Here is a 22997-nt window from a genome sequence, read left to right as displayed (position 1 = left end):
AGCTGAACATTTGCTCTATCAAAAAGTTTTACTGTGCTCTTTGTGTCTGTTGTAGTTTTCATGGAAATAAATAGGAGACATTATGTTCAGAGCAACCTACTTACAATGAGAGACTCATTCACAAATATTCTTCCAACAGTGAGTTTGCATGGCCTGAGGTAGACTCCATCAACTGCTTTTGGCATATTTCTTACATGCAGGTGGTTTGATGCTAGCTGACTGCTCCAGCATGACTATGCTGCTACGCTGCAGGAACAGTGTAGCAGCACTAAACTGTTCCTTGGTATTTAGTGTTTTCTGCAGATAGCCAGAGTTAGATTTTAAAGCCATGCCTACCTAACACACCTGAGTATCATCTGCAAACCCTTCTGAAAGTCTCTCCAGAAGTCTTGGTGCACTTTAAGGTAGATAGAAGATGAACACCACTGGCTGGTATTTTCCCTAGCTCCAAGCAGTAATATCATTCCTGTTTCTGAGCAGTCTTTAAGACAACTTGCAGCTGATCAGAAGTGTTTTAGAATCAAAAACTGTAATGGCTATAAAGATCTGAGGCAATATCCTAAGCAGCTCAAAATCTACTAGGATCATTGATACAGAGAGCAAAAAGTATAAAGTAACTTTTAAAGGAAACATTTTAAGCATATTTTGCTCACTACACCAATTTACAAGAAGCATTTGGTTCACTCTACTTTCCATATATATCTATCAGTATATACAGTTACTGTTGACAAATCTACAAAATCTAGCAATTTAAAGAAAAGTCACATGATTCAATGTGAAATCCAGTACTACCAAACATGCTTCAGCCAAGGCTGTCCCAGTGTACTACAGTTACAGTAAAGCATAGAAATACAGAGAGAGCTGAAAAGTGAAATTAGGCTGAGTCAGCATGTAATGCAAGTTGTCTTTTCCTTATGCTATCTCTCAACACAAGAGTCATAAAAAAGTCCATCATGTAAACATTTTCTAAGTAATCCTAGGATACTTCAATTAAATTGCATTACATTTACAGAAAAAAATGTTCTCTTCCGTTTGTTTACTTGACTGATTGTTCATAATGATGTCATTTGAAGGCTGCTCCTAAGAAGCATTTCAAAAATTATAAATGCTGTGGCTTTGCTTTGAAGTAAGCTGCTCTAAGAATTCTTTGAATGCTTTGGCCAGTTCAGAACACACTGTCCCTCTTTTGAGAGGACACTCAACTGCAGGCACACAAAGCAATTATCAACATTAAAAATAAAAGAGAGTAGTAAAAGTCATATAAAACATCTTAACATCATAGTAAGCCTCAGCTTTGCAACTAGCTTTTGGTGTTTGGTATGCAGAGAGGAAACCACAACTGTATTTTAAATGACTACTGAAAATCACTTTGTTCAGCAGGAAATTTTAGGGAAGTCTGTAGGGAAATGCTGAGCACAAACACTGTGAAGCCTGAGCCTTTAAGGGGTAATAATTAGGAATCTTCTCCAGAGAGAAGGTACTTAAGAAGGACTCTCAAATTTTAGAGCACCTTACTTTGAGACAAAAATGCCAGGTACCTGCCTTCTCTTTAGATTACTTGTGGTAAAGCCAGGTTATGCTTAATTCCATTGCCCATTTTCTCATGTGTCTTAATTAGTGCTTCCTTCAAACTTTGTTTTAAGCAATGCATGCAACTGAGGGGAGATTAATGGCCTGTCCTTTCCCTCATCACTTTTTCTCCCTGTTCTTAAATAAAGGTAGTACATTTGCTATTCTGTATTCATATCCACTCTCCCCTGAGGTTTATTAAAAATATTCACCAGCAGTCTTGCAGTTTCATGTGCCAGCCCTCTCAGCAATGTGGGATGGAGATTAGTTGGTCTCCAGGCTTGAAAAAAATATGTTCTTCAGGTTCCCATCCAGGAAGTGGTAATTTCTACCTATATAACTTCACTCCTCTTAGCCATCTTGCCTTTGCTGTAGGGTCAAAAATCACAGGCCTTCAAAATTCCAACACAAACCATTCATTCTGATTCCTAGCTATGCTTGGATTATGCTTTCTCTCTCTCACACTATATACCAAACCATTCTTTGCTCATTATGTTGGGTGTTTGTGCGTGTGTGTGTGGTTTTTGTTTGCTTTCAAGGCTGAAGAATCTTTTGCTTTTCCCTATCAATATTTCTTCCAAAGTCTCTGAGCCTCGCTTGTGGCAGTTCCATTTTTATTCCTATTCTTCTTGACCTCTTATCTAATTTGGCCATGTGGAAGAATTTTCCTCTTTTCTCTGTATATGATCTGTCCTCAAATCTGTACTTTCAATCATTGGAGCTTAAGTCCTAACTGGCATTCTCAGACATTTTAATAATGTACAAACCTACACATTTGTGATACAACAGCAGAAGACAAATAGTTGAGAGTGAATAACTTTTGCAAACTGGAAAGAAACTGCAAAGACCTACAGATATAACAAAGCAAAAGAAATACCAGTGCTGTCAAGTATATAATGAGGACTTATATATAAGACAACTCTTTCAGACACTCAGATTAGGAAAAGTTCCACTGAAGTCAGAGGAATTAATCTTCATTAACCATGAAGTAATACAGACAGGAATTAGGATCACTGAAAGTAAATACTTGTAAGATTTCCTCCTCCATTTGGTCTTAAGCAGTTCTCACTCTCATACACTAAGATCTTCTTCAGAGAAATGTAAACCAAATCCTGAAGCCTGCATACAGTCAAACCCTATATCAACGCTTAAAATTTGCTAGCATTAGGATCCCAGATTTCCTGTAATATTTTGTTTTTACGTGGCCCCAGGTGTGTTCCTCTCACAAAGCAGTGTAAAGTGTTTGAACATCCAGGACTGTCCATATAAAATAAAGGAGAACTGAGGTTTCCCACAGACCACATGCAGGCCATTAGAAATAAGGCCATATGCCAGTGACATCTTTCAGCACCAATTATATCAACTGCTGTTGCCACCCAATACAGAGGAGAAAATCAGGAGCTGACAGCACTGCCACTGTTGCTATTACTGCCAAGGATGGAGTATTACCTTAAACCTTGCAGGTGCTCTTGTACTTCATGGTACGTCCTCTGGGCAGTTGGGTGGTAAGAAAGGTCACAAGTATATGAAAGTGATCTTTTGGGAAGTTGGGAAGTGGTTAAATACATGAGTCCTTCAGTACTTGTGCTCCTCTGCCCATGAGGAAATGAAGGTTAAGAATTCATGTATTAGGTAATTTCATGTTTAAGTGATTTCCCATGTTGCTGGCAAGACAGAAAACAAACAAACAAAAAAACCAGCCACATCTGCAACAGATCCTTTAAAAAAAAGGGGGAGTTTATTGAACAGTTAACATGGTTGATGTTTCTACTTGAATATTTTTCACACCTGCTCATTCCCCACCACAGCCTTATGTTTATTAGATCTTAAAATCAGCCCACAGTGGTTGCAGTGAGCAAGTAGCAGGCTTCTGCTTGGAAGTTCACAAGCTCAGTTTTTAACATTCACTGCCACTCACCCATACGCAAATGACACCACATTTTGCCTATGACACTCCCTAGTCAAAGAAAGTTTCTACCATTTTTTTCCATGTAGAAACTAGGAAATCTTCCCAGACTCAATACTTTCACTATAAACAGCGAGAATTCAGTAAGAGAAACATAAACAAGAGATTTAATGTACTGAAGTGGGACTTAACCTTCTTCTCTGGTGTCTTTTGAATTGTCAAGTTTGAAGTCTTAAGACAGCATCTCTATATAATAGATTAAGTCATCACTTTGGCTTGTACTGTGCTCCAGTTTTTTTTTTTTTAAATGCCAACTATTTCTATTTTGTTGTATCTACCTCTGAGGTATTTTAACATTTGTTTTGCAGTCCACAAAGGAACAGCCATGCTATTATGATGGTTGTTTCTGAATCAAGACTATCAGTTCAATATAAATTGTACACAAAACCAGTTAAACCAGCCACATCATGAATTCAGTTAATTTGCAGTCTCCTGGAAGCTTTAAATGGACCATCTGCAAGTGAAGACAAGAACTGTAGATGATCAACCTCTATCAAGCTGTAGTAGCCCAATATATCTAACACAACTCAAGGAACATTTACAGATGTTCATTTTATCACTCTATAATGTAATGCACCACAAACTGGGAAAACATCACTGTGTAAATCTCAAGAGTGTATTTGATAATCCAACATTATTCAAATTCATGTAAGCATTTCCCATAGATTCTTGGACCCCAAAGCACTTCTCAGTCCTCCTGTTAATTCTACTCACGGCTCAGAGTAAATCCATTGTAAATAATGGTGCAGAATATGTTTAACACAGACAAAAAAAACAAAGCTAACCACCTGAATTCAAGGAGAGGCTGAGCAACAGGTATGATTGACTAAAGAAACGCTAATATCTATAGGCTGTAATGGCCCAAGATATTACAGAAAACCTGAGCATAAGAGAGGGTATTTCCTTGTGTGCTGCTCTGACAGGTCTCTGAAGAGTCACTAAATGCCAAAGTCAACACAAGAGTACTCATCCTTGCTAAGAGTAATAGCAAAAAAAGATGTGCAAAATAGACCTAGGCAATTAAAAAAGAAAAAATACTCCATTTAAGTGTTCATTTCACTCTCAGTGAGCAATAAATCCAACTGATCTCAAATCATGGAGGTGGGTATAACTGCAGCAGCAGGAAGCTACAAAGGAGTATTAAAATAAAATGCTCTGACTGTGTGCTGGGCTGTATGGAGATGAATCAATCAGGTTTATCGAACCTGCTATGGAAACCAGACTGCTATAATTTGTATCTAACATGCTGTTTCCTGCCAAACTGTCTCTTCTCTCCAGATGCATGTACGCAACAGTTTTTCAAGGGGCTTTTCCTAGGGTCTTCCACACCTCCCAGTCTCTGTGGGACTCCAACACTGGATGCCTTTTTACATGCAAGTTGAACACAGCCATATAATCCAACTTGGTCTGGGTTTGTTTCCAAAATGGATTTCATTACTACTGAAATGTGTATCATTATCTACTTGTCCTGACTGATGACAAACTAAGGAAAATAAGGTGAGTACAGAGAAAGGTAATAAAGTATGGCTGTAGGCTTATGAGATCTGCAGTACAGGTGTTCAACAGCAGAAAGCCAACAATAACAGACATTTCAGCTTCACCTAACATTGCTCTTCTTACTCAAATATGCAGCACCTCTCCCCCTTTTAGAACTGTCTGCCCTCACCTCAGATCCTATATACATCTTGTAACATGTCTGTTCAACTTCTTTCATTGCTTGCTGCTTGAACGCCTTGATCTCCTTTGCTGCTGAGCAGTACTGACTTTCTCCCTGCTCCATCATACAGTTCCTTTCCCCTGCTGCCATCTGTCCCTGTAGTTCCCAGTGAACTCAGCTCTCACACTCGTGACCAACACAACCCACAGGTGAATGCCTCCTCACCTCACTGATTTGGTCTTCCCACTCCGTGATTCCACACAGTCAGGACACAGTTATTTCTGCCCCTCATCTCACTTTCACATTTAGGATTCTTCACTCTGATTTCTCTGCCTACCCTTCCTGTGGCTCTCACACTGAGGGTAGCACCAATTCCTGTGCAACAGTACTGTGAAGTTCCCCACCTTGATGACTCTTTTCTCTTTTGTCTCACCAGCTGACAGTGACCTGACAACCATTTTTTTTTCTCCTTTCTTTCATCTGGCAATCCCAGTACATCCTTATCCTGCACTCTTAACATTTCTTACTGAAGGCCAGATATCTACTCTGGGTTTGTCCCATCAGCATTTAGCTCATTAAGCAAACCTATTTCACTTGAACTAAATTCTATGTTATCACGGGTGAAGATTGCTTTGCAATTGTTGCATGTATTTATATTCTATCAGTGTATAGTTGGGTCAGGTGGACCTTCTGGTAGGAAGTGTAGAGGTAAGGGAAAATCAGATATCCAGCCTGCTTAAGTGGAGTAGTCCAAGACATGAATAAAGGGAGTACAAGAGGTCAACACAGATTCTAGTAGCCCAGGATATCCAGTTTCTCAGAAGCCAGCTAATACTGTTACCTGTAACAGCCTCACAACTGTGGCTCAGATGTAAAGGGAAGAAAGAGACATTGACAAGCCTGCATAGAGCTCTCTGAGGAAGAAATTCAAGTTGATAAGAAGCAAGAGTGAAAGAAGACTATCGCCCTGCATGAGCAGAGCAGGGCAGTTTTGTTTACAACTTCTTTTTATCTGTCTCAGCTGAAGTTTTCTCTATTTTCAAAGATTTCCTTCTAGTTTATGTTCTAATAGACTTGGCTATTGAATTTACAGTCCTTTTAGACTGTTCCAGTGTGCTCACCATAAGGAGCAGGTCATCTAGGGATCCTGTTGCTCATTTCTAAAATCCTTGCAAACTTTTCAACATCTCTAGCTCCTCAAATAGACATTCTCACTTTGACTCCTATTTCTGCACAGAAGCTGAGTGTCTTACTTCAAGGGAGCACTGACACAGTATATTCTGTTTTTCCTCACTTGCTTCCTTTCCTCTTTTATTCTCCCTCCAATAGATGAAGAATTAATCATTTCCTTTTCTTCCCTAATCCTTCATATGTCTCAGTCTTGTTGCTCTTCTCCTTCTCTCCACTGTTGCTTTTTCCCCTCAAATTGCAGCATATTTTTTGCATACCCATGACTTCATTTTTCTTTCCTTTTGTCACCTGGTTCTTTGACCTTTCACTTCTGAAATCCTTAGATAAACTGCTGCCACTGGTTATCAGGTATCTCTTTTTCTACGATAGAGTCTCAACTACTTCTTACCTAGTTTCTGCTTTTTTTTGCCCATATGCTCTACTGAGAGCCAACCAGTCCCTAATGGCTGTTTCATAGTTCTGATTTTAGAATAGGAACTCCATTTTCATGTGCTTTGATATATGCTCTTTGGTATTACCATTTTCTGTTATTTTATTCTTACTTCCTCCTTACTCTCATGTTGTCCATATATGAATCTAACTCTAACTCCCCTTATTTCTGAAAGGAGCCAGTTCTTCTACAGCATATCCCATTTAATGTGATATTAGAAATGCAGATATCTTCACCTTGCCATCACCTCAAGTACCTATGTATGTTTCATATTTGACTTCTATGCAAACGCTATCTTGGCCCACTACTCAGTGATTGTTAGCTATGAAGTGCAACAAAACCTAAAAAGGAGTTCCTGATCCATCCATTCCACAGGCTCTCCATCTTTTCTTCAATCAATGTAACTTGCTATTTCACCTGTTACTCAGGTTGATAAAGCCCAACCTTACCTGAGCACTTGTCTAAACTCAGTAGTGTATCTTGCATAGAATTTGAGTTAAATCCTGTCTAGCTACTGCCATGCTACTAAAAATTACTTTCATACTTTCCCTTCCATTTTGCTTAGTACAATATCATTTACTCTAGCTTTGAAAAATAAAGCCTGTAACTGTTCATAGCCATCCCAAACACTGCAGGAAGGATCATATTCCTAGGCAATCACTTCAAATACACCAACTTTTTCAATTTATATCCTTTTATGGACTCCTTTATCACAAAAGTCACAAGAAATTCTTTCTTTTCTTTTAAAATATTCCATAAAGGGCACTTTCCTTCTAATCTTTCATTACCCATTGAAAGATTAATTCCAGTCCCTATTCGTTTTGTGACCCCCTCCTGCCATCACTTATTTGTGGTGGTGTAGTTCTATAAAAATGAATATTTTTCTATCTGTCTTTCCACTGTCCCTCATGGCATCTTCCCTCTAAACTTTACATTCCCCTCAGCTATCCAACAAGTCATACACAAAGACAACAAAATACCATTTTCCTGTTTACTCTCAGCCTCTTCGGTAGCTGGATACGCTCACATGTGGAAAATTCCTTTCCTCCTGTCTAATATAATCTACCTGTGTGGCATTATTACTTGTATTATGACAATGCACTCAGGACATGGACCAGGACTCCAAAACTACAGGGTTTTTCACATAGAGAACTAGATGGGGTGTCCATTCTCATCTATGATAGGCACTACAAGGCATGTTTTCAAAATTCTCTCTCAAAAATAGTCAAAGAAAAATGAAAAAGATTTTCTGCATTTCTGCACTAAGACAATGCAGATCATTTTGTATACCATCTGCAGAGTGCTAATTATACACACCGTTATTTGTCAGTATAAGATATTTCAGAATGATATCTGTAAGCCATCTGCCAGTTATCTTACTCACATTCTTTAGATCATCAGCAAGAAATCTTGCACATTTTTTCCATAGGTAACAATACGCAAAAGTAGTTAAATGGGAATGACTTTCTAAAAATGACTTCTTAACATATAACTGAATTCAAGTGAATTATTTGGAATTGTTTAGAAATGTCACATATGAAGTCACGTTTTTTGATATTCCATGTTAGGTAAGAATTTCCAGAGGCACTTTGTTCTAATTTTTTATGTCATTAATGTGATCTTTGTGTAGAAACAGTAAGGAATTAACATATTAAAAAAACTACCATGAGCAATTACATTATACATAAAATTTGTTTTTTGTTTTCTAGCTGCAAAACAGTATTCATTCTTGTAAAAATAGTTGCTTAGCAAAGTTTTTCCTCCTTTCTTATTCATAACTCAGCCTCTAAAACTGTAGTTTCATTGCACAGTTGAGTAAACCTGGGGTACCAGAAACAACATGGAAAGGAGAAGTTAAGAAAGATCATTCCTGAATAAACAGTGAGCAGCATCTGAAAAAGTGGAACAGTTTCATTTCAGTGGCTAGCACACAACCTTCTGCCATGACTGAAATGACATTGCATGCAAAAATCAAATGACGATCTCATAACATACATAGGACTTGAAGAGTTATGCTCAGTTCCTGACTCTGTAACAGGCTCCTTGGCATGACCTTTTGCACATTTAATTTCTCCTTATTCAGATCTTACCTGAAAATATATATACACACACATCCCACCATAAAGCCACAGTAATTCTTAAGCCCCGCTCTAATTGTTCTTAATTTTAACCTTTGTCCATTTCCTTGCTAAGAATGCAAACAATGAGAATTCCCATCATCTTAGTTCACACGTACACAAGATTCGTGCCATCAGTGCTTTAGTTTCAGCATGACTCACTGCTACTACTGCAGGATATGCAGGAAACAATCTGGACCATACCAACAATCCTATTGTTAAATTTGCCAAGACGTACTGACAGTTGCTTATTGCTGCTGAACTTAAAACATAAGTTCCAAAAAAAACCAGTGAGGTGATCCAAGAAAAGGATTATTATCACATGCTAAAAAGAGTTGTAATGTTTGTTCTAACAGATTTGTGCTTCTACTTAAAATGCTACCACATAGGAAGTTTTAAAATAATTGTTCACTCTCCTCCTAACTCAGTATTATTTTTATAAGCTTCAGAAATACTGCCACAGTATTTATTGTCCTGACTAGAGATCAGCAAGTTGCTGAAGTATTTTACAAATGTAGAACAAAAAAAACCCCACCAAATTTCTTTCTCAAAGAGGATAAAATTTAGTACAGGAAGTTTGAACATCTACAAACACAGAAGGGATTTTTTTAGACTTCTTTTCAGAAGATAATTAAGAAGATATGCAAATGTCTATCAACAAATTCTTGGCATGTATATTCTCCAGAATTGTGAATCAAATCATCCAGGCAGACTGTTCCTGTGCTCAGCACCTGTCAGAACTTCCCAACAAATGTATACAGAAAAAGATCATAAGAAAATATTCACAAAATCAGAATAAACTATGGATAAAAGAAGAAAAAAAGAAAAAGCACCCTTCAACACAGAACCAAATGGGTTACTTTCGACTCCCTTCATAACAACAAGCTTCTACCTTCACCACCCTCATTCCATCTGATGGAGTTTTTCTACTGTCAAGTACACTGAGTTTATATTTTCATTGTCAGAAAAAAAAAGTTGGCTATTTGACAGCAGTACCACTAGCCTGATTTAGATAGAACATTTTGTAAGAAAAACAGCTATGTAAATGTCATATTAATATAGCTGACTGAGGTCAGCTTATGGTCAAGAGGACATTATTATCAATTTCCCCTAGGTATGCTAAGTTTAAGGATCACTTGACTCCAGCTAGGATTTTGCCACAAAGCAACTATCTGGAATTAATTAGCTACTAAAACAAGAAAAACCTCACACACTATTACAGTTTAATTCATTTCACAAGCATCTCTGTTTGAATTTCCTCTAAATCCTCTTCAGTCCCCACTCTAGGCTGTCTCTTAGTGATGAGTCCAAACAGCGTAAACCCAATAGAGACAAGTTAGAATAGTCTTGTTGAATCTAGGACACTTAAAAACAGGACTGTTTGCTGTGTGCATTGCAAATCAAATAGCTAATGCAAAAATCTTACTCAGATAAAGAAAGTCTCTTTCAACAGAAAACAATACTACGGTTATTGTTCAAATTCAGTGCTCCCAAATACTTCCCTTATTGTATCAGTTATACAATACACTCAGCTGCTTCCCTCTCCATTTCATTTATTTTCTTTTCAAATAAACACTTATACTTACTGCATAGATCTTACTTGCCAGTTACATTATGATTTTCATGTATGTCACAAGCACTGCCTCAAAGAGCTCACTGCCCACTGTTCAAGGAAATGCAGTTAGTGCATATAAGAAAGAAAAAGTAAGACATGATCTACACTGAAAGAGATCATTCAGCTTCTTCCTTGAAGCAAGCACGCAGCTTTAACCAGAAGTGAAGGTTTCATTTACACAGACTCACCTCTTTGTTGGCTTTGTGGAAATGATGTTAAGAAGAAATATCAATAAGAAATGTGCAAAGATTTATCAAACAACTGAAAGAATATTCTCCAAACAAAACAATACAGAAAAAGGCACAGACTATGTTTATGTATGAATGGGGAAAAAAGTACAGTAAAGAGAAGATTATAAGTACTCAGGCAGGAGATGCGGACAAACATGGACATACACAGGGTTGTAAGAAAAGCACAAAATCCGAATCTCTATGGCATGGCAATAGAAGGGGAAAAAAGTCTTCACTGTCACATATTCAGTCAATGGGAACAGCGTGCAGAAGGTTCTGAGAAAACCCAAAGAAGGGAGATTGGGACAAAGGGATGAGGGGAGTTATCTGGGCTCTGGTTCATTGCTGATAGACAGAATTCTTCAGGGGGGAAGTAAAAGGAGCAGCAAGACTGGAGGCAAAGGCAATAATAAAAAAAAACAATGCATTTTCTAGCACTACTACATTACCAGCCTAGGTGGAAGTAGTAGTAGCCATACAGCAAAACATGTGATGAAGAAAGGTTGGGGGAGGAAATTTAGTTGTTCTCTGTTCAAGATTTAGGAAAGAAACATCTATTCAGTCCCAGCCGTACCCTGGGAAGAGACAACTTCAGGCCTGAAATGTCATGGAGAGCCAAGGCACCTCCCTGCAGTGATTCTTCAACTTATATGTGAACACGGTGCAGAGATGCTCTGAAAAGCCCAGTCATATTCAAGTATACTGTGAATAAGTAGCCAAGGTTATACTTCAGCACTTTACATTACCTTGATAATGTTACCTCATTACTGCAAGCATGCATTTCAGCATATTGTCCCCAACTTTCATTTAAATCCAAAAGATAAACCCTGCTTAAACTGTCTCTTGAAAAGTGAACTTGAAGACAATTATTAGAAAAAAACTTCAGAACACTGAAGATACATTAACCAAAAAGACATTACTGTCTCCTCTATTGTATGTGCACCTTATTTCTTCATTTGCAAAGGTCACCCCTTTTGGATAAGGCACTGTAAGTTAGTAGCTGGCTTCAACAGAAGAGGTACTTTGTAAATCCCACATTAATTTTGATTCTCCCTGACATAAGGCTTTGAAAGCTTTTTAAGAAATTCTTCATGCCAAAAGAGAAACCAGTAATAGCAGCAGAACAGACATCTACCTGTTCCAGCCCAAAAGGGACATGGCTGGAGAGATCTGGGATGTTCTCCACTAAACCACAAAAGCCTTTTATAATACTGTAATTTTCACATTGTTTAAAAGCTCAGTAAATAAACTACTGGTATTATTTAGGCTTTTTTTTTGGCCGTCTACAAACAGCCTGACTGCAGTTCATTGGGTACGGGGGCTGTGCTTTGGTGCTTTCCCAAAACAAGTTGTCATCAGCAGCCCTGGCAAATCGTTTTATTGATTTCCTTTAAGTAATCAAACTCCCTAGCAGCCTTAGTGCCTCATTACCTGAATCAGATATTACAGTTATCTTACATGGTGGCCTTGTTCTCTTATGTTATAGCTTAATTGTAATAAAGTACTGTTGTAGTTTATTCACGTATAGTTTGGCATTTCCCATGTTCTTTCACACCAACCGATCCCCAGCATCAAGGCTATCATGGGCTCAGTCATAAAATATAAGGCCAAATGCACAGCCTAAAGAAGCCTTACCACTGAGTTTAAAAGACATTTGACGTGTTTTTAGGGACAATATATTCTTTAAATTTCAGCCTGTAATCAGTAAGAATCTAGATTATGAGTCTGAGGTTTGTCAGAATAAACATCTCAGACCATGGCTTAGTTTTCAGGTATAGCCATAATAAGTTAAATTAGTGCTCTGCATCAAAACCTCAGCACAGCACAAACATTTGTCAAGAATCTTTACAAGAAGTATTATTCTCTAGCGAAAGATAAAGAAAAGTGAAAGTTATTTAAATTTGTGGCAATCATTGACCTGGTAGTCATCTCAAAACAACAGAATTTATGCCATAAGAAAGGAACTCCTTCCCCCAAAAATGAAGACTTCCACATCATAACAAAACCAAATTGAGGAAATAAAATCAATAAAATAATCAAAATGTAAAATCAATCAGTATAAATAAAGCTTTTTCCAGCTGTTATTGTTCTTGCTGTCAATTTTTTTTTCCATTGCACAGTAACTCAGCACCACACTAACTCAGCTTCATAGCATTCTTCTCTATGATGCAAATGGGAGCAAAATGAGCTTTTTCAAATGCATTCACCATCTTTTTTTGCATGAAAATAACTAACAGATGAGTACTTATATTTAGGATTGGAGTTTTGCTTAGAGAAACTGCAAATAAATGTGCCCTTGGTATCTGGGCTACATCCTTTAATGATACACAAATACATGCCAAAAGCACTTTAATTACATTCAGGAGAAAGTAAAAAGTATGAAAGATGTAAAAGAAAGTGGAAGATACAATGAGATATAACAAATAAGAACTAGAAAGTTGCAAGTCAGAGCAATGTTCAAGTTTATTTACAAGTCTGAGGAAAAAATAATCACCCTCAGGTTCAAGAAAAAGCCTTTATGGTTACTCATGTAGCTGCTAGATTTTAATAATCTAGTCTAGATTTCACTAGATTTGCCTCCATTTGTGACCCTTTGGGGCTAACCAGGGCCTGGAGGATAGCAGAAGCCATGCTTCTCTCTCAGTAATCCAAAACCGATCATGACTGCCTACCAACACACTATATGCTGTGGCAGAAGCAATACACAGCTGAAGTGTAGCATGAACGATGCAGATGAAATAAACAACAAGGCAAATGTATGCAACCATGATTCTGGTTTCTGCAGTGGTCTACAGGGACCACTGCAGGAAAGCTGGAAGATTCCCAAAGATCTTTCTGAAGGCCGAATCAGTTCTTTTCGTTTTGGTCTTTTTAGTGTTGCCTTTATTTCCTTTCTGGTAAGACTGGCAAGGTTTGGAACTACAGAGAGACTGTAGAAGACATGGCCATCTTGTATCAGCAACTTTAAAACTGAAAAGAAGCAAAAATGCAGCCTACTCAAACACATAAAAGCAAAGCTCAAGGCTAACAGCAGAATTTCAGCCTGTGTCCTTGAGCACTGAGTGTGCCTTGAAATCTTAGATCACTACAACTGTCTCACTGACGGACCTTCAAAGCAGTCGGTATATTCTGCTACATGAAAGAAAGGTTTTCAGTGTTTCTTCTTGAGCAAGTGAAATATAGTATATACACCTTATGCTGGCAAATAAACAGAAGTGAAAAATGGCTGTAGCACAGATGTGCTTGCGAGAAAACATAGCCAAATAAATGAATGGGAACCACTGTAGCTGTGATTCATGCGTAGCAAAGGTATTCTATTCATCTGCTTGTTATTCTGCAAGGTAGCTTAGTTTGTCCAGATATATAAGCCTGCTTGTTTGCTCACTGTTGGCTACAAAACTGACCCACAGCATCCCATTCACCTGAGAGTTTTTTTTTTCCTTGAGTGCTCATATCAACAAATCCTTTCCAAATAGTTTCAAAATGGTGGTCCCTTCTAACAGATGAAACCAATGTGGACAGATTGACCACTGCTGAAAGCTAGGGGAAGTAAAGGAAAACATGTGGAGCCATATTAGTCAGCTGGACTACTCAGTACACCATGAGAAAAGTGTAATGAATGTATGAAGATTTAAGCAAGAAAGCTATTATTTGCCATTTGTTGTTTTTTTATCTACCTATTTAAATTTTTCAGCTGCTCAGTCCGGAAGACCAATCAATGCTTTCTGTCCAATGTACGCCAAATTCAAAAGCAAAATTATTAATTTCACCAGATCCTTGTTTTTACTTCACTGTGAAAAGAAAGCCTCAAAGAACACCACACAATTTGCAAACCTCAGACTTTGGCTGAGCAAATACTCCCACACTTCCCAAACAATTTATGAACATTGCAATAAGTGCAATAAATAATTCAGTTTGCATTGCTCCTGGTACAAACCATTTTAAGAACCCTGGTTAAGATATACAGGGAGCACATGCTCAGACACAGCAGATGAAATCTGGGCTAGGGCTGACAACATCTGACTGTCAAACAATGTTGCGCTACAGAATGTGATAAGTGTTTTATTGGTACCTACCCTTCTCCTATTCTCTCGGAGGTCTGAATCTCAGCCTATCTGTGTAGCTGCAATCATATTTAGAATGATGCCATGACAAAGAGATGCTGCCTCATGCTACCTGACTTCAGAGGCTCCGGCGCTCCTTACAGTCAGATCCTGAAAGCTTGATAATTTCCAGTGGTTTGATGGCTTAACAGCACAGTTCTTCTTGACCCCCCGCATGAACTGACCTTGTGACATAAAGGTGACACATTTAAAGGAGCCAGATCAGAGTCTGAACAGTGTTTTCACCACCTTTAATGTTCTCTGCTTTTTACTAGATGCTCTCACAGACCATAGAGAATGGTGCAGCATTTCTTACTCTAAGAGACCTTAGATCATAGTTTTCCCAGTCCTCAGCAGGACACTGCTTGCACCACTTTTGTTGGGAATTAAGAGGATATCCTACTTTTTTTTCAGATACTCCTTAGCTTGCTGCCTAGAGCCCCCAGATATAAGTTAGTCAAGGGCCCTGTGACAGAGCAGGCAGCAAAGCCCATAGTCTGGTAGCATCCATGGCGTAAAACCCAATGGGGTTTCTGTGGCTCACGCTGAAGGATTACAATTAACAGAAACATTTTTCCTCAGATTAGGTGATAATCTTTAATACTACTGCTGCTTACAGATGTGGTCATTTTGATCTACGTATTCTGTTATCTTCTGTTCTAAATACAATTAAGAAAACACCCTCCCCCCCAAAAAACCCAACATATCCACAACTATTAGTTTGAACATTATACTTTTTCAACTCTGCTCAAAGCCTTTGGTTTGGTTTGCTGACAATGTTTGACTCACCTTGTTCTTCTGACTTAAGCCTGTGGAGAGATTTTAAAAACCTCAAGAAAGAGTGTCCCTGGCAACCAAGCCTCAGTTTCACCCACACTATTATTTGTGCTACAGTGCCTGCATGTTTGTCTAATCAAGGAGTAGAAAAACCATTACAAAAATGCTTCTAATCGATAGCCTGTAGGCACAAAGCTCATAGGCACAGAGCTTAAACACTGAATATTCACTGTCAATCAATAGAGTAAACATTCAAAAAACATTTGCTGAAAAAAACCCAAAACACTGTCTAACCACAGCCTGCTCCCAAGTACACTGCTAATGCTAAAAGGAGCATTCTTCTATTCTTCTCAACGCTGTTCCTTGCACACTGTCAATTCCTTTCCAACTATATATTTAAGTTGCTTAAAACTTGCTATAAAGTAGAAAAGTCTTCTGGATTTAATAGCTCTTTTCAGGTCAGTAAGAAAGAAAAGCCAAGTTAAAAGACAAAGAGGGGCATTTAGAAAGACTGACATTTGGACAGACAAGTTTTTTTAAACCAACTTCATGTCAGGAATCAACAGATTCGAGCCATTCACAGAAGCACAGCAAGAGGCATGAGAAGGAATGATATACAACTGTAGTTGTATGTTTCTTTATTAAAAGGTGCCTATTCAGACTTCTAACCCAGGAGGTGGAAATTTACTTCGTAAATAATATGTTAAGCACAATTTATTTTTTCAGTACTTCTGAAAAAGCATGTGAAAGATCATGTGTGGATAACATCGCACCACATTTCACTTGCAACACTTAAAACGTGGGTATGAAAACTTTCAAACAGGCAGTCATCTTGCAAGTAAACAATTTCTTCATTTATTTCACTGTATTTCAAAGGAAAAAAACACTTTCACACTTCAGCAGTACAATCCCTAGGGACATGAAGATGATTTAGCAATACCTGGCTAGTGTTCAGTTACATATATATCTCAGTGCTTCTTTAGTTTGCTAAACTGTATACTGTGGTGCACTGCTGATAATTTGCACTTTTATGACTTCATCCAGATGAGAATCTCTAAGAATTTTTCAACAAGAATGAATTAATCCTTGCAACTGAAGCAAGGAGAGAGGGTCAGTGACTCCCTCAAGGACACAAAACCCAGCTTTGATTCAACTCTCAGACTCCAGTCTGGCACATAGCAAATTCCCCGTGTCCAAATGTTCCCTAGAAGTTCTCAGCAACATTTCTTTTTACAGCCCTGATTTCGCTAAGGTGATGCAAATAAATGAAAGAGTTGTAGTTGCAGAAATGAACTAGCTCATAAATCATACAACAAGGCCAGGAGTCAGATCTCTCCATTCCTTCTAGCCATCACACCAGATTTTCCAATTGGAAATATCTGGAAATTAGTTGGGGCAGCAAAAGGGTCTGGAAGGCTAAGCTAAATATCATAGAAGAAAACGAACAGCAAGCACTACCACACTGTCTCGTCATTTTCCAACTAATACCAAAAAGAATGAAAATAAGTTGCAGAGAAAGAGCTGAGCACTTTACAGGAGAAACAATAAATGCCCTTGGGGAGATGTGATATGCAAACCTAAGCCATCATTTCTTCCTTTAAGCCAACTGGGTTGCTGGAAGATCTAATACTAACACATACCATAAGTCAAAACTTAAGACACATTACCTTTCAGACAAAAAAATATCCTTTCCTCTTTCTTTTTCTGCAGAGAATTTTAAAAAGCATTTAAAAGAAATAGGCATTGATAACTGTATGGCAAACAGGCAGATAGATTGTAAGGTAAATAGGTATACAGGTATTGGACCAGAGGGATTACCACATAACAAAGAAGTAATAAAATAAAGAGCTTACCTGTGTACTGGGCTCACAGAAGGGCTCCAAAAGGAGTAATCTGCAGATAGAGACCCTTCTGGCTTGGGAGTCAGCCCTTAAATGGGGTCTAGGAGGGGTGGAGCCAGGCTCCGGCTTCCGGTCACTCAGGTGAAATTGCGTTCACCTGTGCCCCTGTGGCTGACTCAGCACTCACCTCACGTGGTTAATCAGAGGTTCAGGCCCTGATTCAGCAGTTCCCATACAATAACCAAAGTGGAAACAACGCAGAACTCGATTCCCCTATATGCTACTGAAAGCTCCACTTCAGGATTCTCATGTAGGTAGTAGGGAAAATCTTCATTATGCAACAAGATCAGGTATTGGATGTCCAGACAATAATTAATGGGGTTATTGTAGGACTGGAGAAACAATCAGTTTTCAGAGTATCTTCATTTATTAGTTTGTTTTCAGCCATTTGTAGCAAAAGCACATTATTCAAACCATAAAACATGCAAAATATATCAAAAGGCATACAGGAAAGAGGTAGGATTCACTGAGGGAGGTAGTATTAATGTAACTGTACTCAAGTACATGTTGCTTCAGTAAATAGCTCATTCTTCAGAGCTGCACTGCACAATACAGTTATTCACTTTTTATTCTACCTATGTATTCAACCTATTAATTTATTTATTTATTTTTACCAAAGATTAATCTAATGTCAAGAAATACTGACTTCTTCCACCTTGCAGGGATTAAAAGGAGTATTGGTATGCACGGTGCACTTTGGAAGATTCTTTCTTCAGCATAGATGAATAGCCAGAGTATCAAAGTTTCTGATTCGCCTCTTTGCTGAAGATGTTTTCAGTATTATGCTTAAAACCTTTAAGCTTGGAGGCTTGATCAAGCATTAACACTTCACTAAAGCAGGAGCCCTGGTGCTTAAGAACAAACACGGGAGTGAATAATGTGGTGTTAGAGATCATACTGGAGATTTTAATAGAAACCAGGCATATCTACCTCATTACATAACGAAACCATCTCTTCTCACTTGGTTGCTTTTATCTATTTCCATATATGCAATGTGTTCATGAGACAATGTAGAATATGCTCCCAGGTTAGAAAACAGACAGATCTATTAGCTTGAATAGACCATAAGCAAACTGAGGATATGACCTCCATATGACACAAGCCTCTTCCAATGAAAGAACATACTGTCTGAAAGGATAGTTTGCCTAGCAGCAGGAAGACAATTAGAACAGATACAAAAGGTCAAATTGCCCAACTATTTCTGATCTTACTCAGAAATCAGAGGAATTATTTACACAAACAGAAAGAAGGAGTTTTGCTGTGATGTAAGATGTGACTAAAATTTATAGAGTTCTAATATCAAATTTCAGCCCCTCCGTAGTTATGTGTTTTTTACATTGCACAAAGTTCATTTTAAATCAGCGAGACTAATTTTATTTCACTTTGATTTAATTGAATTAAACTAGTTGAGTTGATTTAATTAAACTAAGTTTTTTTATTAATTTAGTCCTGGTGGAAAGTTGGAACAGTACCCCAAATCTGTATACAGTTAACTCAGTATTTTACCTCATGTGAGAAGAAAATATAAACAGAGTTTAAGATTCCTCTCTCATGTAGACTCTGCAAAAAGTATTCTTAATGCATACAGAACAGCAGCAAGCACTGCAGAGAAGCAGGAGTCCATCACATACAAGCACAGCATCCTCAGTCCCCCAGAAAAATGTTCCACAAATTCTAAAAGCATTAGGATTTCAGCCATAAGCTTACCAGTTGCTGCATTAGCTCAGGCAGCCAGCATTTCCATGGGAGATAGACTAATGCCTCACTAATATATTGGCCACACTTCAGTGACATTCCTAGAAGAGCTTTTGTGGCAGAACTAGAGGTAAAACACCATTTATTTGAGAAATCTGCTTTGGTCCTCATAAAATCACTGTATCCTTTTATACACTTTTCACTTCTTAAGAGACATACTCCTTGTTATCCTATACCAACTCTTCCATCAGATCTACAGTGGTGCATTTATTTCTCACATGAAGGGATGCAGAAGGTGACAGCTGACCCACCACATTTTGCAGTGTGCAGTAACAATGGCAATCACCCTTTAATAGGGCTACATATACATTACTGGGCAGTAGCCATGTAAGTATGGGACATGCTAGCACGAAGAGCATTCTCACCCTGACCGGGAAGGCCTGACAGAGATAGTGCCAGCCTATCCTATTGTTCCCACCATGTCAGCAATGTTGTCTTTTCAAGTTGCAGAATGCTGCAGCTATTATGAAATTCCCATGTAATTAAATCAATATCAGTGTTGATCTCTAATATCTCTTCTGTGACCAATGAAATCAATTTGTACTAAATTTCAAGGTAATGAGATCAGGATCCAGTCTGCAGTGTTACTTGTAGTGTGGTTGTACCACATCTGTGTCATGACAGAGCCCCATACCACCAAAGAGAAAAAAAAGCTGGCTAGAACTTTCAAGTAATGGGATTTAAGCTATAAACAAGACATGGCCTTTTAGACTCTCCTTCTTCTGAATACATACGACCCTTTTATTAGTGCTTTACATGCCACACTCATTCTGAGCCTCAGTTATGGCACCTTAGCATTATTCTCCTCAAACTATATGGAAGATCCAGAATTAAAGAGACAAATATTTATGCAAGACAGGCAGGCAGACAAAGAGAGGCAAAACACTCACTCTTAAAGTGTTATCTTCTGCCAAACACATTGCACCAGATGCTGAGATCAATTTTTCTATGATATTACCAACTGTCTTCAGCATTTGTTCAGGATATGCAGTGACAGTAGGTTAAGGCCAAGGGAAGAGAAAAGCGGATCATGCACTAAGTGGAATATCTCAGGTTTTTCAGGGCAGCAGTCACCTCTCACTGTAATGAGCAGAGCACATGGTAATGTGCCATGGTGCACTGCAGCCAGGAGAAAAGGTCATGCTTAACAGAGGGCTGCAGAATTTGCTGCAAAACGAGCATCTATTTAATTACCACAATGAGGCCAAGAGCATTATCCACGGGTAATCATATTATTTCTCAAATACAGTTTGTCATGTTAAAACAGTATTCCACCAGAATGAGAGGCTATTTGTGCCACTTTGTGACACTTTAAAGCTTTGACCAACAGTTTAGTGGATTTGTGTCAAATGTACAGAACACTGATAATTCCCTTCAAGTTTTCTCATTAAAAGGAATCTCAAGACAAAGAATTTAAACAAAGATGTGCTGATACTATTTGGGCAACTATTTCAGGCAAGCATGCAGAAGATCTCCTGCTAATTGTATTACTGATAAAGGTACTGAGCAAGTAGAACAGCTAATTTTATCCAGAAGTTCTTCAGTAGTGTTTACAGGAAAAAAAAATAATAATAATACAGCAGGTCAAAGAAAAATTAAGTTGAAGTATTATGGTGAAAAGAAACCTTCAACATATACTTAAACATTTTTATCTCATGTATTATTCTGGGCTTTAGGGACTGAAAGGTATACAGAAACAGATTTATCTTGTTTGTAAATATGGAGACAGTTTTAGTGGTAGCTTTTCTTAATCATTTAAAGATGAGATTAGCATTCACTTTAACTTCTACAAGTAGAAATGACAAGGATCTTTAGTGAAATAATTTCTCTCTACAGCTACCTGAAGGGAGGTTGTAGTGAGGTGGGGGTCAGCTTCTTTTCCCATTTAACTAGTGATAGGACTAGAGGGAATGGCCTCAAGTTGCTCCAGGGGATTTAGATTGGACATTAAGAAATACTACTTCTCCAAGAGAGTGGTGAGGCACTGGAATGGACTGCCCGGGGAGGCGGTGGAGTCACCAACCGTCTTGGAGATGTTCAAGAAACCTTTAGAAGTTGTACTGAGAGACATGGTTTAGTGGGAAATATTGGTGATAGGTGGATGGTTGGACTGGATGATCTTAGAGATCTATTCCAACCTTGATGATTCTCTGATTCTAAGTTGACTTAATAAAAACAGTAAGATCAAATCAACATTATTTCTAAAAGTCTGTAGTTCATTTGTCATAAAAAGTACATTCTGGGGACAAATAGGCAGACATTAATTCTCAGTCTGGTCGTATTATAACCACAGTCACTTGAGCAGCCTGAAAGCAAATGTTGCTCAATGTCCACTTCTTCCATAGATGTATGGAAATCAGGTAGAATCTGTCACTGATGAAGCTGAGTAAGTTTAACTGAGAAAATCAGATACTATTCCACATTTCAGATAACTGTTTCCTCCATTAGCCTCTACTCTTTCCCTTAAAATTTTCTGGATTCATTATTACAAAGTTCAAAGTTTTCTTCATCTCTGAAGACAGCCCTAGTTTGTGCTGTTTCCAATTAAGATTCAGCTGCAGATGGCAGATCAGCTGGAGACAGGGACAAAGGGTGGGTGTCTTGCTGGAAACCCTGGTCTCGGCGAATGAGTTCTCAGAGCTTCAGCATCATGTTTCCATGCCAACAAACAGCACATGAAGACACATGTAAGTAGCAGGCTTTGTGAAGAAAAAGAACTATAAATTTTACTTATTCTGCCCTCTGGAAGGTTCATTATGGGGATGATGAATATCAGCCCTACATGTCCAGGGACTTTCTAGATCATTTAAGAGAATTAAACATTCAAGGTAACCTTCCTTCAACACCAGTATGTTCACAGAGTTTACCCTCATCTGGACTTAGTCTGTTCTGTGGTTACATTGTCCACATCTGGCCTCTGGATCTCCTGACCCAAAGGATGTCAGAGCGCTCTGTACCATTAGAGTGTGCAGGCTACTGTCTTTTCAGTCTCTTAATTTTGGGGCTATTACAAACCACTGCTGTCAGTGTCCTCTGCTCCCTTGCCAAGTGCGTTTGGTTCTGGCTACAATAAAGCACTATGCAGGCACCAGAAGCGAGACTGAAATAGCAGGCTGCAAAGTAATGCTAGGCAGAGATATATAAATAAATAGGTATCCATTTCATATCTCCAAAATTGGCCCCCTTCAGCATCCAGCATAGGATCAAGCACATATTCTTTTCAGACATCAGCTAAAAATTGCTAAAAAGCCTGGTCCCCAGGAGCTGCATTTTCTAAGACTTCACAGTCCTTCCAGCTCCACTCCTCTCACAGGGCTGCCCCTAACCTTGACTAAAGATCCTTATTTCCTTATTATTTACATCAGAGAACTGGGTCTTGACTATTTCACATCTCTTGAACCTGTCCACTGAGTCTCAGTCTGGTCTGAAATTGAGATGCATTTACATGCACAGACATTTGACCTAGTCAACATAAGCAAAGCAAAACATATAGTGAGATAAAAATGAAAGACTTAAAATATATATGGGGAGGAATTTGCAGATATAAATTCAAAGGCCAGATTCACATTAAAAAAAACAAACAAACACAAAAACAAGCTAATTGCTGGCTAAGCATGGTGGACTATCCCAAGGGCGTGTCTAGGTTGCACAGGACGGGAGAAATCCCCAAAGCCATGTGTCGACAT

The 22997-nt window shown here is 38.4% G+C and overlaps 1 long non-coding RNA gene across 1 annotated transcript in view; it reads right to left on the bottom strand.

The window, feature by feature from the left end:
* The window catches only part of LOC112532120, a 183799-nt gene extending 166235 nt beyond the window's left edge, over positions 1 to 17564 (bottom strand). The window contains exon 1 of the long non-coding RNA XR_003074475.3: positions 17509 to 17564. This is a non-coding gene — a long non-coding RNA (uncharacterized LOC112532120). The remainder of the gene's footprint in view (positions 1 to 17508) is intronic.
* Between the last annotated feature and the right edge of the window lie 5433 nt (positions 17565 to 22997).

The sequence above is a fragment of the Gallus gallus genome, chromosome 3, assembly GCF_016699485.2.
Source record: "Gallus gallus isolate bGalGal1 chromosome 3, bGalGal1.mat.broiler.GRCg7b, whole genome shotgun sequence".
In the NCBI taxonomy this organism is placed as follows: domain Eukaryota; kingdom Metazoa; phylum Chordata; class Aves; order Galliformes; family Phasianidae; genus Gallus; species Gallus gallus.
The sequence above is the reverse complement of the archived record's forward strand: the minus strand, read 5'-3'. Positions and strand labels throughout refer to the sequence as shown.